Below are 15,712 nucleotides of genomic sequence, written 5' to 3'. Positions count from 1 at the left end.
GCACAGGCTGAACGGGTGCAGGAGGTTGGTGCACCACAGGTGCAGGAGGTGCAACACTCTCAGCACGACACTCACGCATCAAGTCCGAAAGCTGTGCTTGCATGGACTGTAGTAGAGTCCACAACATCATACGCCTGGCAGATGGTACTGTGATCAGGCGGGGCGAGTGTAGGAGGAGGGAGTGTAGGCGGAGGCGGTGGAGCAACACTCTCAGCCCGACACTCACTCATCAAGTCCGAAAACTGTGCTTGCATGGACTGTAGTAGAGTTCACAACATCGTACGCCTGGCAGATGGTGCTGCGACCAGGCGGAGCAGGTGCAGGCTGGGCGAGCACAGGTGCAGCGAGAACAGGTGGAGGGAGTGCAGGCGGTGCAACTAGTCGGAGTGTAATCACTGCATTCGGGTTGTGAACTTTAACTTCGTACGTCTGGCATAGGTCTGGACTTAACGTTTAAGAAGTCTTGAGACCTGAGACCAGCGTTACTCTGCCTTTATTTTCTCCCCTAATCTCTTCTGCAGACGAGCAAAATAAGGGCTCAATCGTCTGCGGGTGGGAGTGACGGTCTCGGTAAGACACGCCCGCAACCACCGAGAATACTTCTGTGCGCCGATCAAGGCCTGCTGAACCCTTATGCCCTTCGACATTGCTTCTCCCCTGGGCTTGGGAGCTTGCAAGAGGTCCCGGACTGGGAGGACAACTGGCGCGCACAAAAGTACCCTCACGCACTAATCACATATCACTTTGATTTCTGTTTGCACTTATTTCACTGAACTCGAAACTTTAAGTGGTTTGTACCTGAAATACGCAATTCTATCCTTTCTCAAAGTTAGTAATTGCTAAAACAGAATTACAAGGTAACAGAAAAATCTAATGAAAGATAAACCAGTGGTTGGAAAGAGACTAAACACTAGATCACTCTAGAAACGTTTAGTTTCTTCCCCTAAAGAGACTAGGGAGAAGAGCCAAAAATCGATAATGACGTTACTCGTACGCCTGGCAGGCTTGAATGAAACGTTTATCCTCTTTCTCCCTCCGTCTCTATCTCTCTCTCTCTCTCTCTCTCTCTCTCTCTCTCTCTCTCTCTCTCTCTCTCTCTCTCTCTCTGACTTAGAACCTGAGAGAAGAGCCCAATCATATATATCGTTAAAACATATTATTGTTAAAGGAAAAAAACTGAAAAGTTCCTTTATTAGGATCAAAACCATTAAGTTAAGAAAGAATGAACAAAACGCTAGACACGGTTACTCTTACTGCAACGTGAAACCGTGAACATTCTTTCTCTATCGTAACGATAGAGTGCAAGTTGAACGTTCTGAACGTCAACAACTGCAGAGACAAAAAAAAAAAAAAACGTTAGTTCAGCTTCGAAAACAGTACGAGACTGTCAAAGAAAATCTTTCAAACTCTGTGGCAGAAATAGCATAATATGTTAACAGGTAAAACCGAAATGACGGGCTCAAAGTTAATTAACTTCGGTAAAAGACCGCCTACTATTAGGAAGGTCGAATATAAACAAATATAAAAATTAATTTTAATGAGTTTATAATAAAAGGAAGTTAATCGAAGAGGCCTATAAGAGGCGGAGAGATATAAAATAAATCTATAACTTTGTTAAGCAAAATTAAGAAAGAGAGTCTATACTCTCTTAGACACCAACACTTCCGTCTAAGGGAAGGGTCGGCCATTGAAAGGTGAACGAGAGTTCATACTCTCTCGTCACCAAAATTAATCAAATTAATTCCAAAAGCTAACTAAGCTAATATAGAAGTTTTCCAGTAAAGCGACAGCCGAAATCAAAGAGAAATACTTCACCAAAGTCGTGAAAATACTCCAAGAACATAAGCGTATCCCAGAACGTCTTGCCGGAAGCACGACAGAGGAATAATTGAGGAGGTGTCAACAAGAAGTACTTGAGTACCTGGCCACAGGTGGCGCTGGTAAATACACCCCCTTCTAGTATTGTGATAGCTGGCGTATCCCTCCATAGAATTCTGTCGGGCAACGGAGTTGACAGCTACATGATTATCGGGTAAGTTTAATATTGAAAAATTTTTCTTAAACGCCAGTGAGGCAGCCACTCCCCTACCTTGATGGGCTTTGGGTTGAGCTGCCTCTGGGTCACAGTGAATGGCTCTTGCAATAACTTTCTTAAGCCAGAAAGAGATGGTGTTACGAGAGATTCTCTTCTTTACCTTGTTGGTACTGAGGAAGAGATTACGGAGGCGTGGTCTGAAAGGTCTGGTGCGCTTCAGGTATTTCCTTAGCGCCCTGACTGGGCACAGTAGCAATTGGTCAGTATCCTGTGTTACCCTGTTGAGGCTGAAAAATTGAAATTCTCTAAACCTCTCATCGGCTGATGAAGGATTCTGAGTTTTGGCCACAAAGCCTGGCACGAAGTTGAGCGAGACTTCCCCTCATCCTCTAGAATGGGTGACTTCGTATGATAGACCATGAAGTTCACCAACCCTTTTTGCCGAGACCAGAGCTACTAGGAGGACGGTCTTAAGGGTTAGGAAGTAGTCAGAGGTTCTATTTAAGGGCTCATAGGGTGGTCCCTTCAAGGAACGTAAGACCAGGGACATGTCCCAAGGTGGTGGTCTAATCTCAACTGGGGGCCAAGATCTCTCAAAACCTTGAATCAACAAGGTGATATCTTCTGAGGTGGAAAGGTTGAACGATAGCCTTTAATTGCCGAGACTGAGAGGAATTTTTCCTCCCTAGGGTACATAAGGAAGTCTGCCACTAATGGAAGAGTGGGATCGAGTGGAGAAACGCCTTGCCCTCTACACCAAGCTGCAAGCACTCTCCATCTTGCTTGGTAGAGGTTAGTGGAAGATTGGCGCAGGTGCCTTGACATGTGCTCAGCCACCTTCCCTGAAAAGCCTCTGCTTCTGAGGAGTGACTGGACAGCCTCCAGGCGTGAAGCTTCAGGAAGGGGATTCTCCCGTGGGGGATACCACTGTGTGGCTGCGTTAGCAGAAGGGGTTCTGGAGGCAGAAACCTTGGAACCTGAACCAGCAGGGAAAGAAGGTCTGCGTACCACTCTCTGCTTGGCCATGCCGGAGCTATTAGAGTTAGTTTGCAGTTCCGGGAGGTCCTGAGTTTGTTGATCACCCTTCTGAGCAGGCAAAAGGGTGGAAAGGCATATGCGTCCAGGTTGTCCCAAGAATGTTGAAGGGCGTCCTGTATCGCTGCCTGAGGGTCTGGAACTGGGGACCCGTATTGGGGAAGTTTCACATTCAGAGAAGTGGCGAACAGGTCTATTGTGGGGAAATCCCACAAAGCTATTACTGTCTTCGCTACTCGAGGATCCAAAGACCATTCGTCACTCAACACTTGGTGATGCCTGCTCAGTTGATCCGCCACGATGTTTCTCCGGCTTGGAATAAACCTGGCTGTGAGAGAACTGTTGTGACCTTCCGCCCACTGGCAAATCTGGACCGCTAGCAGACAGAGGTCTCTTGCCAGAGTACCCCCTTGTTTGCTGATGTACGAGACAGCTGTGGAGTTGTCGCTCATCAGCACCACTTCTCGTCCTTGTAGATCTTTTACAAAGTATTTTAGGCCTTTCCAGGCTGCTAATAATTCCAGGTGATTTATATGGAGAGTTTGTTCTATCGGAGACCAAACTCCTGATGCTAATTTCGGGCCTAGGTGGGAACCCCAGCCCCATAGTGATGCGTCCAAAAAGTTTTAACTTCGGACTGAGGCTTTGGAGGGGAATGCCCTTTTGGGTATTCTCTCTGGTTGACCACCAATGAAGATCTTGTCTCACCAGAGCTGGAACCTCCGCTGACAAGAATGGGGAATCGATCTTTTGAGACCAATGGGTCTTCAGATGCCACTGGAAACTTCTCATTCTTGATCTTCCGCCTGGAACTAGTTTTTCCAGGGAGGAAAGATGGCCCAGAAGACTCTGCCACGACTTGGCTGTAGGCGGCAGTGGAGACAAAGAGTTGGGCGATGGACTGTTCCAGTTTCCGAAGCCTGTCTTCCGAAAAGAACACCCTCCCTACCTGGGTGTTGATGGACATAACCAGATAGTTTAAGACTTGGGTTGGAGTCAAGCAAGACTTCTCTGCGTTTACAAGGATCCCCAGGTCCTTGCAAAGGTCTAGAAGTCTTCTCAGGTGATCCAGAGCTAGCTCCCTGGACGAGGCCAGGAGTAGCCAATCGTCCAGGTATCTTAGCAGACGTATTCCGTGCTTGTGAGCCCATGAGGATAAGAGTTCGAAAACCTTCGTAAAGACCCATGGGGCGGTCGAGAGGCCGAAGCATAGGACTTTGAACTCGAAGATTCGACCCTGAACCAGAAAGCGCAGGAATTTCCGATATGCGCGATGGATCGGCACTTGGAAATATGCATCTTTTAAGTCCACAGATGCCATAAAGTCTCCTGGACGCACCGCTTGGGTCACGGAGGCTGCTGTCTCCATTTTGAATGGAGTTTGCTTCACAAACTCATTCAAGGTCGAGAGATCGATTACTGGTCTCCAACCTACCGAGGATTTCTCTACCAGAAAGAGGCGACTGAAAAACCCCAGGGAGGTGTTGGAGACCTCTTGAATGGTGCCTTTTAGAAGCATGCTCTGGATCTCCTGAGCTAGGGCTTGCTGTTTCCCGGGATCCCAAGGGACCTGGGAGGACGAGATCGGGGGAGGAATTAGAGGAGGAGGAGAGCCTATGAAGAGGATGCGGTACCCCCAACGAAGCAACCTTGATGGTCCATTGCATGGCCCCCATAGCCTTCCACCTCCTCCAACTCCCCTGCAGGCAACCCCCTACGCACTGTGAGGGGGGGAGCCGTGACCCTATATCTGTCTAGGGTTCCTCCCTCTGCCTTTAGTTTAGGAGGAGCCGACTTTCCTCTGCCCATAGATTTGGCTGGGAGTGGAGTTGCGGTTGTGGTTCTGGGTTGTGGAGTTGGCTGCTGTTGCATTGTGGGAAGGGAAGCAGCCTTTCGCATCGTGGTGTCCTGCGTCTCTTTTCTCCAAGTACTGTACAGTATCTAATGCAGAGGAAACTGCCTGTTTAGAAAAGAGGAGAGGTTGCAGAAGATCCGAGTTTCTCAAATCTGACTTCTCGGTCTAACTGATGCTCCTATGAAGTCTGGAAACTACCGATTCGCTCAATTTGAGAATCCAGTTGCCCCACATGGTTGCAGTCGTAGCCGTTAGGAAGTCCATTGTCTTAGTCCCAGCAGCTAGGACTTCCTGCAGGGACTGCATGGAGATTTGGTTTGATAGGTCTTCGTGACTCGCTAGGTAGCCGACTGTGCCTGACCACGTGTCAAACCAGGAAAATGCCTCCAGAAGGGACATTGAGGCTGCTTCCATTGCCGAGGCTTCTGTGGCGGTGAAGGAGACTGGGAGAGAATTGCAGAAGTTTATGGGACCCTTGAAACTTCAAGGAACCCGTTTCTCCCAAGACCGCCTGCGAGATCTTCCTCAGACGGGCTGCAGTGTGAATAGACCAAGGAAGTTCGATTCTGGTCTTAGGGTTTGGTGGGGGACGACATAGTCTGTCTAAAGCTGGAGCGTAGGTATGTCGAGGCGATAGATGTAGATCACCGGGGCCTGATATTAACATCGTTCTTAGAGCTCTCAGATAGGAGGACTCTAAGTCCTTTGATGGTTGTTCTTCCGAGGAATCTTCCGGTCGCGCTAATTCTTCGCGAGGGAGGGCAATAGAAGCCCGAGTGTCTGGAGGTAACGGCAAAGTAGGATATTCCATTGCCGTTATTCCAAGGGAAGGCTGAGCGCTGGCTAATGGCGCCGTGCGCGCCTGATCTAGCCTGCAAGTCGATGGTCTAGGTGTAGGCGACCGAATTATCGGTACTGTCTCAGTAAGAGGTTGCATTAATCGGCGGTCTGGCCTTTTCCCTCTGTTCTCAACCGAGGAAAAGAAAGGTTGAACCCCTGCGTTTTCTTCCGAGGTTCTTGTGAGGCTCGTATTCCTTAACTCGTTAGGGAGCACGGGAACCGGAGCTGTTCTGTCTGAAACACGAGGGCGAGGTGAATAACCCCGCGCGGAAAAGTCCGGAGACTTGAGCGATCGAGAGGTTGAAGGACAGGAGCGCTCTCTCTCTGTTGGTACGAAGCGATGGCGAGGAGAAGTGCTCTTTCTCTCTTCCCTAGAGCGATCTGAGCTCCTCAAATTAATATGAGAAGGAGAGGGATCGCGCTCAGAGTGCGCTCTTCCCTTGTCCGCGCTCCGGGCGCGATTAGATGAAAAATCGTTCCAACGGGAGCGCTTATTACGCTTAGGAGAACTCTCTTGTGATGAAGAGCGAGAACATATCGTAGAGTTCTTTTTCTTAAAGCGCCTCTCGAGAGGAAGACGATTGCGAGGCAGAACGATGACACGAGGATGCCCTCTTCTTATGTTTATGACAAGAGTGCTTATAGTCTCTCGGCAAGACATTTAGTTAAGAGATGGAAGGCGAGGAGGAGCGAAAACGATGACGTCTCTTCCTATGTCTCTCCTATCTCCGACGAGAACGTCTGGGCGAAGAAGAGCGAGCTCTCCTTTTCCTCTTCTCTCTCTCCCTCCTAGCCTCCGAGGAGGACAAAGACGATGAGGATGAGGAGGAGGAGGAGGAGGGGAAGATATTGCGATGATTGCACTTGCGACGTTGTAGTTTCATAGAAGCGCAAGCGAAGTTACTATATCTGCCGACACTTCAGCGGCCGCCGACTGGGTTGACGGGATGTATTGTAGGTGAGGTCTGGAACTCCAAAAGGTTCCAAAACAGAAGGGACCTGAGGTAAAACTGTGCCCGCGAGGAACTGGTTCCACACTTCCACCGAAGGAGAACCAGGAAGTCCAAGGGCAGGCCATACCGCTCGTACATGATCTGGAATGGAAGCGGTAATAGTTATTCCCGATGGCGGAAAATATTGTCCCACTGGGAAGGGCAAGGTGATCTGCCTGACCAGAGGGAATTGGGGTTAAGTCAATGGTGCCGCTCTTCCTTGACTTCCCCCGGGAGGATGGAGGCAAGGAAGAGTCTGAAGGGAGAGATCGAGAGGCCGAAGAAGAGGCCCGACACTCCTTACCTTTCGAAGGAGAACCTGGAGGTAACGAATCCTTCTTGGATTTCTTCTTCTTCCTCTTCACGAACTTTTCCCACTGAGGGGGCGACCATTTTCTACATCCTTGGCACGAAGGGCATAGGGAATGAGGATCCACCTCCGGTGGTGACATGAATGTGCCACAAGATTTCGGGGGAATCCCGGGACACTTCCTCATACTGTATTAGAGGACATCACATCTAATACAGAAAAAGAAAAAGTTAATAAAAAACAAACAAAAGAAAGGCTAGTCTGCTAGTCAAACAAAAGCAGGAGCAGCGGTGTTACCACTGCGACGGCTAGAATTCGATTGAAGGTACAGTGAACCCTCGCTACTTCGCGGTTCGACAATCGCGGATTCACCACTTCGCGGGGTTTTTCCATAACCCATATATATATACATATCGCGGATTTTCCGTAAAATTCGAAAATACCGCGAAATCTGAAGACCCCCAAATACGATATTTTGTTACCTGTAATTAGTAATATCTGCTCTTACTGATTGTTCATTGCATTACATATGATATATAATTCAGCACAGAAAGAAATAAAACACGAAAAGAGAATGTGATCATACGATAATTCAGTACGTAGTAAAATTAAATCGAACATGAAACGCAAATCAGATGCAGTCATACCATATTAGAATGGTGTGTACTGTAATGGATGTGCTTCTTTTCCATGAATCTTTTGTATGTATACGTACGTAGTACAGTACTGCATCCAATAATATTCTTTGTTGCAAAAATCACATTTCGAATAAGCGTACGAGAGAGAAAGAGAGAGAGAGAGAGAGAGAGAGGCGTAAAATAGCGTACGTAAAGCTGTATTATTATTATTGTTATTATTATTATTATTGTTGTTGTTGTTAATAAAATTATTATTGTTATTATTATTATCATTATTATTATTATTACTGTACAGTATTATTATCATTATTTATTATAATTACGGTATTGTACTTAATCTACGTACGTTCAGTATGCGCGGGGCATCTTCTATGAGTAGGTAACCAACGCATCATAGTACTGTAAGACGGGTTGTGATTGGTTCAAGCGCTGATAGATGACGAATCAGAACTCAAGTTTTGTTATCTAGCCTGTGATTGGTATTTTGCCCGCATCTCCTACCCGCAGCATCAAAGTTCTCGCGGGGCTGGATCGTTCACTCTCTGTTACCGCGTATCGCTGAGTAGACGTTCTTAAGTTTGTGAAGTTTAATCTGTGCTGTGTGCGACCTTTTTAAGTTGAACTTTTTGTTACAGTACTGTACGTAAATCCTACTGTAATGGCTCCCAAGCGTTCTGCTTCTCTTAAGGCTGGTAGTGAGCCTAAACGCCACCGAAGGATGATGACGATAGCTGAGAAGGTTACGCTTCTCGACATGTTAAAAGATGGTAGAAGTTACGCGGCCGCCGGCCGCCATTTTGGCATCAACGAATCCACCGTTCGCTATATCAAAAAGGACGAGGCGAACATTAGAAAGACGGCTGCAATCACCTTTAGCAGATCAGCGAAGCGAGTCGTTACAACGCGTAATAAAACGATCGTACGCATGGAAGGTGCTTTAGCTGTGTGGATTGCCGACTGCCGGAAGAAGAACATAGCGTTGGATACGAACACCATCCAAACAAAGGCTTTGAGTTTATATGAGAATTTTGCTGCAAAGGAACCTAAAGACGACGACGGCAACCATGCTGAAGATGATGATGATGCAGATGATCCTCAACCAGGGACATCCACTGATTCCCAGCCTCAGAAACGTTTTTCCGCAAGCAAAGGATGGTTCGCGAAGTTTCAGAAACGCTTCGCCCTGAAAAGCGTTTCCCTGCATGGGGAGTCTGCTTCCGCTGACACTGCCGCTGCTGAAACTTACGTGAACCAGACGTTCAAGAATATTATCGCCGAAGGTGGATACAAGCCGGAACAAGTCTTTAATATGGATGAGACTGGCTTGTTTTGGAAGAGAATGCCGTCGCGAACTTTCCTGTTCAAAGAGGAAGCCAAAGCCTCTGGCTTTAAGGCATTCAAGGATCGCGTTACCCTCGTGATGTGTGGCAATGATGCTGGATTTTTGTTAAAGCCGGGGCTTATTTATAAGTCGAAAAATCCTTGCGCTTTGAAAAATAAAAATAAGAATCTCCTTCCCGTGTACTGGATGCATAATCAAAAAGCATGGATTACGAAGATGCTGACCTCCAACTGGTTCCACCAGTGTTTTATCCCGCAAGTCAGTAAATATCTCTTAGAGAAGGGCTTGCCATTCAAGATCCTTCTCCTTATGGATAACGCTGGTGGACACGCAACTGACCTGTCGCATGAGGGCATTCAGGTTGAGTTCCTGCCACCCAACACCACGTCATTAATTCAACCGATGGACCAGGGGGTTATCAGGGCGTTCAAGGCCCTCTACACGAAGAATACCTTGGCGGACCTCGTTGCGTGTGTGGATGCTGCCCAAGATGACGAGGATGAAGATTTTAACTTGAAGGCGTACTGGCGGCAGTACACCATAGCCACGTGCCTGCAGAATATTCAGAAGGCACTTCAAGAGATGAAACCTGCAACCGTGAATGCGAGCTGGAAGAAGTTGTGGCCCGATATTGTTTACGACGACAAGGGATTTACTCCGTCGGAAATCCAACACTCTGCAATACGGAAATCTGTGCAGTTGGCTGCCATAATTGGAGGTGACGGGTTTGGCGACATGACGACTGAAGACGTCGACGAGTTGTTGGACTGCCATTCCCAGCCCCTAACTGACGCAGACCTCGAAGACCTGACGAAATCGGCAAGTGAGGAAGAGAGTGATACCCAGGAAGAGACCCAAGAAAATGTCGAAGAAACGGGCTTAACATTAGAACGGCTTGCCAAGGCCTGCAACCACGCGAAGGAGTTGAAAGAAATGTTACAAGAGTGGGACGAGGATATGGTTCGCTCGATGCAATTCTGCAACAAGGTTGATGACATAATGACTCCCTACAAAATGCTCTTGGATCGAAAAAAGAAGCAGCGGCAACAACTTCCGATCACAATGTTCTTCCAGCCTCGCAAAAAAGAGCCAGTTCCTCCTGCTAGTACGCCTTCGGAAGAAATTGAAGTTTCCCAGGAAGAAGTTGAAGAGGTGTCCCAGGAAAAGACACCTCCGTCTGAAGAGACGTAAAATACTATCATTGGCTGCACAGTAGAACACATCATCAGCTTCATCATCATCATTTCTACTGTGCAGCAAATTCATCGCCATCACCATTCAAGTTTTTCTTCAACTTCTTTCGTGGTGAGTACAGTAACAATCTTTATTTTGTACTTTAATATTCTTACTGCCTGTTTTATAGTTTAGTAATGTACGTACTGTATGCATTAAGTTAAAGGGAAGGTTTTAAAAGTCTACATGTTGTAACCTATCATATTTTTTTTTGTTTCAAATTTACATTTACGTACGTAAAACAATCTCTCTCTCTCTCTCTCTCTCTCTCTCTCTCTCTCTCTCTCTCTCTCTCTCTCTCGTAAATTGTTTTCCTGCTTTGCTACGTACAATACTGTATAATTTATATTTGTAAGGTAACATATTTTGTAAATGCTTTTACTGTAAATACTGTATGTACTGTGTCATTATTTATCACTATCATCATGCGCGTTAAATGCCTTGTTTGTTCTGAGCGTGGTTGTTTACTGAGCGTACACGCCGTCGTTTCAGGCGCCGTCATAAAGAAAAACATTTCATTTGGAAGTCCTAAGAAAAATATGTAAACTAAAACATTGGTAATAAACAAATCAACATACAGTACAGTACTGTATAATCAATATAATCGATGCAAAAACTAACCTATACATATATGTGTACTGTACACTAAATGAGTTTGTTTCTTCATTATGATCAGAGATGAACGTAAACAAAACATTGGTTGCCATTTTTTATCGTGCTTTTTAGGTGTTTAGGAAACGCATGATATAAAATCGACTTTAATATTTGTGCCTGTTTTAGTTTAGGGTGCTGTAGTACATGCATTAAGTGTTCTGTACATTAAAGGGTGGTTTGTTAACAGTACTACGTACAAGGGAAGGTTTTAAAAGTCTGAATATACATGTTAAATAAATAGGTAAATATGTCACTACTTCGCGGATTTTCACCTATCGCGCCCGCGTCTGGAACCTATCTACCGCGATAAACGAGGGTTCACTGTATTCAGTAGCTACCGACCGGCAGTCCCCCAACCCTAACAGCTGGATAACTACCGGCCCGGTCGTTAACGACCTTAAGGTTTTCTGCCGTATTTTCCAGCTCGCGCTAGAACATCTCCTATAGTAAAGCATGAGGGTTTGTATCTAGTGTAGGAACAAATAATAATTTATCACAGCATAGTCTACTGAAAGTCGAGGTTCAAATATATTTGTTGATGACAAAAGTTATTTCAAAACCAGTTCACAGTAACCAAATGAAATGTCCAAATGCAAAGTTTGTAGGATCGTTATTCTGCAGCTACTTCATTCATAGTACTGTGTGCACCTGCTTCTGTACAAGCCTATTAGTAATGCAAATATCCAACAACTTCAATATATGGCCAGATCTAAAATACTTTTGGTCTTTATTGAAAGTATACCGCACACATTACTGTACATCTCTATGTAACACTAAAGTAATTATATCAAGTCCTCAACTTGTAACCACAATAGATTCCACGAAGCTGTTTGTAAGTAGAATTTTGTTATATTTTGACCTAGGATTGCCTTCGTCTAACTCGCACGCCTATGATTTTCTGTTGCAAAAGTCAACACATAGTCCAATTTCATATTACAAATGTTTACATAAAGGAAAAATGTGGAAACTATTAAAGTAAAAGTTGCGATCAAAAGTTCTTTTACTTCTGAGTTTTCTAAATTAAACCAACGATACAAACAACATAATACTGAATCTCAAAGCAAAGTATGTATGGTTCTAAGAATTGAAATTTCATTATTTATATATCTTATTTTGCCTTTCTTAGCTGTTGAAATACTATCGCTAGAGAGCCGTTGGGTCCTTTGCCTGGCCAAACAGTACTACGTTGGGTCCATCTCTCTGGTTACAGCTCATTTTTCTCTTGCCTACATATACACAGAATAGTCTGGCCTGTTCTTTTCACATTCTCCTCTGTCTTCATACACTTGACAACACTGAGATTACCAAACAATTCTTCTTCACTCAAGAGATTAACTACTGCACTATAATTTTTCGGTGACTACTTTCCTTTTGGTATGGGTAGAAGAGACTTTAATCATGCTAAGCAGCTCTTCCAAAAGGACATTCCAAAATTAAACCAATGTTCTCTGGTCTTTGGTAGTGCCATAGCCTCTGTACCATGGTCTTCCACTTTATCGGTCACACTTTTCTCTCTTATTTCTATTCATCTTGGTTTTATCATTTTATTTTTATACCGGTAGTTTACATAATGAAAGATTATTTAAATATTGTTACCGTTCTTAAAATATTTTATGTTCATCATCTTTCTTGATTGATCATTTCCTTTCCTCACTAGGCTATTTTCCTTATTGGAGCCCTTGGGCTTATAGCATCCTGCTTTTTCAACTAGGGTTGTAGCTTAGCAAGTAGTAGTAATAATAATAATAATAGCATAAGCTTACATATGCTATTCAACTATAGCCTACTGTTGTATTTTTGCAAAGCTATCCTTAAAACTAAAACATTCTTATTAAAAGTAGCCCAAACATACACACAACTGTACAGTAACACTACCTGTGTCTGTTAGGTCTATCTTTCTCTATCTACAAATTAGAACTGTATTCAAACTTAATAACACATTCAAGACAAGCACAGTATGCAATATTGAAGGTCCTTTAATACTTACATTTAAATACACAGCTATATCAACCTTATCCCTTTCAATTAAATGTAACATTGTCATAAATAATAGCAGTTCAAATTTTAGATTTATAACATCTAAGATTGCTGCTAACATCACCCTATACAAGGATTCAATCCCCGATTGATAAAACTTTACGCAAGAGCCCCTGTCCCACATGTGGGAATCATAATCGATCATACAAGCTTTATAAAAAGGAGAATCGGACAGGTTTTAATGTGCTCTCTAACCTAGATTCAATCTTTTTTTTTCAGAAATACAGGTATAGATTTGCTTCCTTGCAAGCTTTGAATATGTTTTACACAAAAGTAGGTATGACATAATGGTCTAATAATAATTCAAGTTGTACAAAAAAAAATTCAGAAATACTGGTGTGGATTTGCTTCCTTGCAAACTTTGTTATGTTTTACACAAAATTATGACATAATGGCCTAATTATAATTTAAGTTGTACAAACATTAATAAAACAAACAGAAGCTTAAACAAAAGCTGAAATTAAAAGAAAAACAAAACACAACAAATACTTATAAAATAGAATAGCATGATAAAGGCATTAATATAGCCTTTGGATTTTTTATTCTTATTTTAGTTTAGTTTTCTCTTTATCAGGATCTGTCTTTAAAGTATCTTTACCCCCATTCTTATAAATAAGGATTAGGTTTTTCACTACATTGCCAGTTATATGGTTTTCCAGTAGACTATCCGGATTGCAACACCTTGGTGAGGTTCAACCCTACGAACAATGAGACAAAATTTACATTTCAATAACGTTTTAGACTGGTAACCACTGTAAATAATGAATTTTATATTATTTTACAGTTTTTATAAAATCAAATAAAGGTAAGCTAGAACTCTCTTAGCAAGGCTAGGCCTACCTCTGTCAACCCATTAAAATCCAAAATAGATGGATCTTGGCGAGCTACTAATTGTAATTTCTAGAATTAGACTATTTCTATGATAAGTAATAATAATAATAATGTTTACTGGACAAAAAATTGTATTGTGTCATTTTCGAAGAGCGTAATTTTTTCTATAAGAAAAAGTAGTTTTTTTACTAGGTTGCATTGCCCTGTAATACACTACAATAATACCAGAATATTTATATACAAAAGATTTACAATAAAGACTCAGTCTAAGCCCATGTGGAGCAGAGCTCTTTGGCCAATAATACAACTAAAATAATACCATCAATTAAGAAAAAATAGATAAAAAGTAAATATTGATATAGATATACAAAATGTACACATACATATACATGAGTATTTAAACAAAATGCGTATGCTTCAGTACAACCGTACTAGATGAAACCCTACGGTGAAAAAGAAACATAAAACGCGTACAAAAGCCTCATAGCACAGCATATTTACCAGTCTTAGGCCTAAAGTGAGACTGAGATGGACTAAGATAAAATCCTACGGTAGATCTAGTCCTGCTTCACAGCATACCACAGGGTTTGCTTTCGGAACGCCGTAAACCTTTTGGGAAATGGCGTCGCTCTTTACATCTATGCGCCATCACCAGCGATTTCAATTCGTAATTTAATCACATTAGCTATCAAAGCATTAATAAATGAAGTCACAGTCTACATAGGCCTATTGTACAAGTGTGAACCTTGAACACTCCCACTTAAGTGAGTCACCCGCTAAAACATTACCGATTTTCTACGTATTTTCCCCCACTTTCGGTACCTCGGCTGGTTATGAGACCTCAATGCATTAATTTGAGATATATCTAAGAATTTATACGTAAAATGAACATTTGTAGCATCAATATATATCAAATACTTACTATGTAATTGAAGAAAGTACACCAGGTTAGTCCTAATGAGAATTTAAAATCCCCAAGTATGGTGGTTGGGTCTCTCGTTACTGTTTTCTCGAAACCAAAGCTTCTCTGATCATAATCCTCGCCTCCTTCCCCACGGTAAAATATTCAAATTGAAATATACCGGTAATTTTAGCAAACAAATGATAAATGAACACGAAATTCACACAAATAGTGAGCACTGAAGTTATACACAACACACTCCGAACAAAAACGGTGTCAAACTAAACTGATAAATATTCGAACCCCTGATGGTTCCCGGCCGATAGATGGCAGCACAATCTGTTTACAAAACTTTTTAAAGGATCGAATTGCTTATATTTTATAATCAACCTCCTTTCTCGTTTCGATACCATTTCGTATACTCAAAACATCCCATGTAGTCCTACGAATTTCGAATTCTTATGAGGGTTACAGGCAGGTGGGGACCTCAACAGGTAGAGGGGGATGAGAGCGGAAGAGATCCTGTATGATGGCACCTTATTCAGGCGTGGCCGAATTACACTGAAAATTCTGCCTGCAGTTCCGCATCCGGTTTTCACTTTCTTTCCTCTATACTTTTAGGATCTGCTAAGGAAAGACAGTCGTCTATTAAATGACCTAATAATACAAATTATGACGTCTCTCTTCTTCATTTCGTGCTGTCACAAAATGCAATTGATGAAGGAAAGTTCCGCACATATGAAATAAAATATTCACGTAATGACTAACGGATAATAAATTCCTAGTAAGCATAGATAATGGATCACGTCTGTATGCAGCATCAATGTCACCGACCGCATTGAAATCGCAACCCGCGTGTTTGCCACGGTCGAGATTCTCTTGCGGTACTTCAAGTTATAATAGTATTCGGAATTTCGGAAGTTTCCTTTTTTGTGGTATTTACCTTAATAACTACAGAATTAGTATTGTCTTTTGAAATAGTTTATTATCCTGGGTTCTTTGTAGGTTA

General features: G+C 43.1%; 1 protein-coding gene across 1 annotated transcript in view; it reads right to left on the bottom strand.

Moving 5' to 3' along the window:
* LOC137633141 (polycomb group protein Pc-like) overlaps positions 1–15,259 on the bottom strand; it is a 1,013,348-nt gene extending 998,089 nt beyond the window's left edge. The window contains exon 1 of the mRNA XM_068365301.1: positions 14,725–15,259. The gene's annotated coding sequence lies outside the window, so the exon portion shown is untranslated. The remainder of the gene's footprint in view (positions 1–14,724) is intronic.
* Between the last annotated feature and the right edge of the window lie 453 nt (positions 15,260–15,712).

The sequence above is a fragment of the Palaemon carinicauda genome, chromosome 42 (assembly GCF_036898095.1).
Source record: "Palaemon carinicauda isolate YSFRI2023 chromosome 42, ASM3689809v2, whole genome shotgun sequence".
Taxonomy (NCBI): Eukaryota; Metazoa; Arthropoda; class Malacostraca; order Decapoda; family Palaemonidae; genus Palaemon; species Palaemon carinicauda.
The sequence above is the reverse complement of the archived record's forward strand: the minus strand, read 5'-3'. Positions and strand labels throughout refer to the sequence as shown.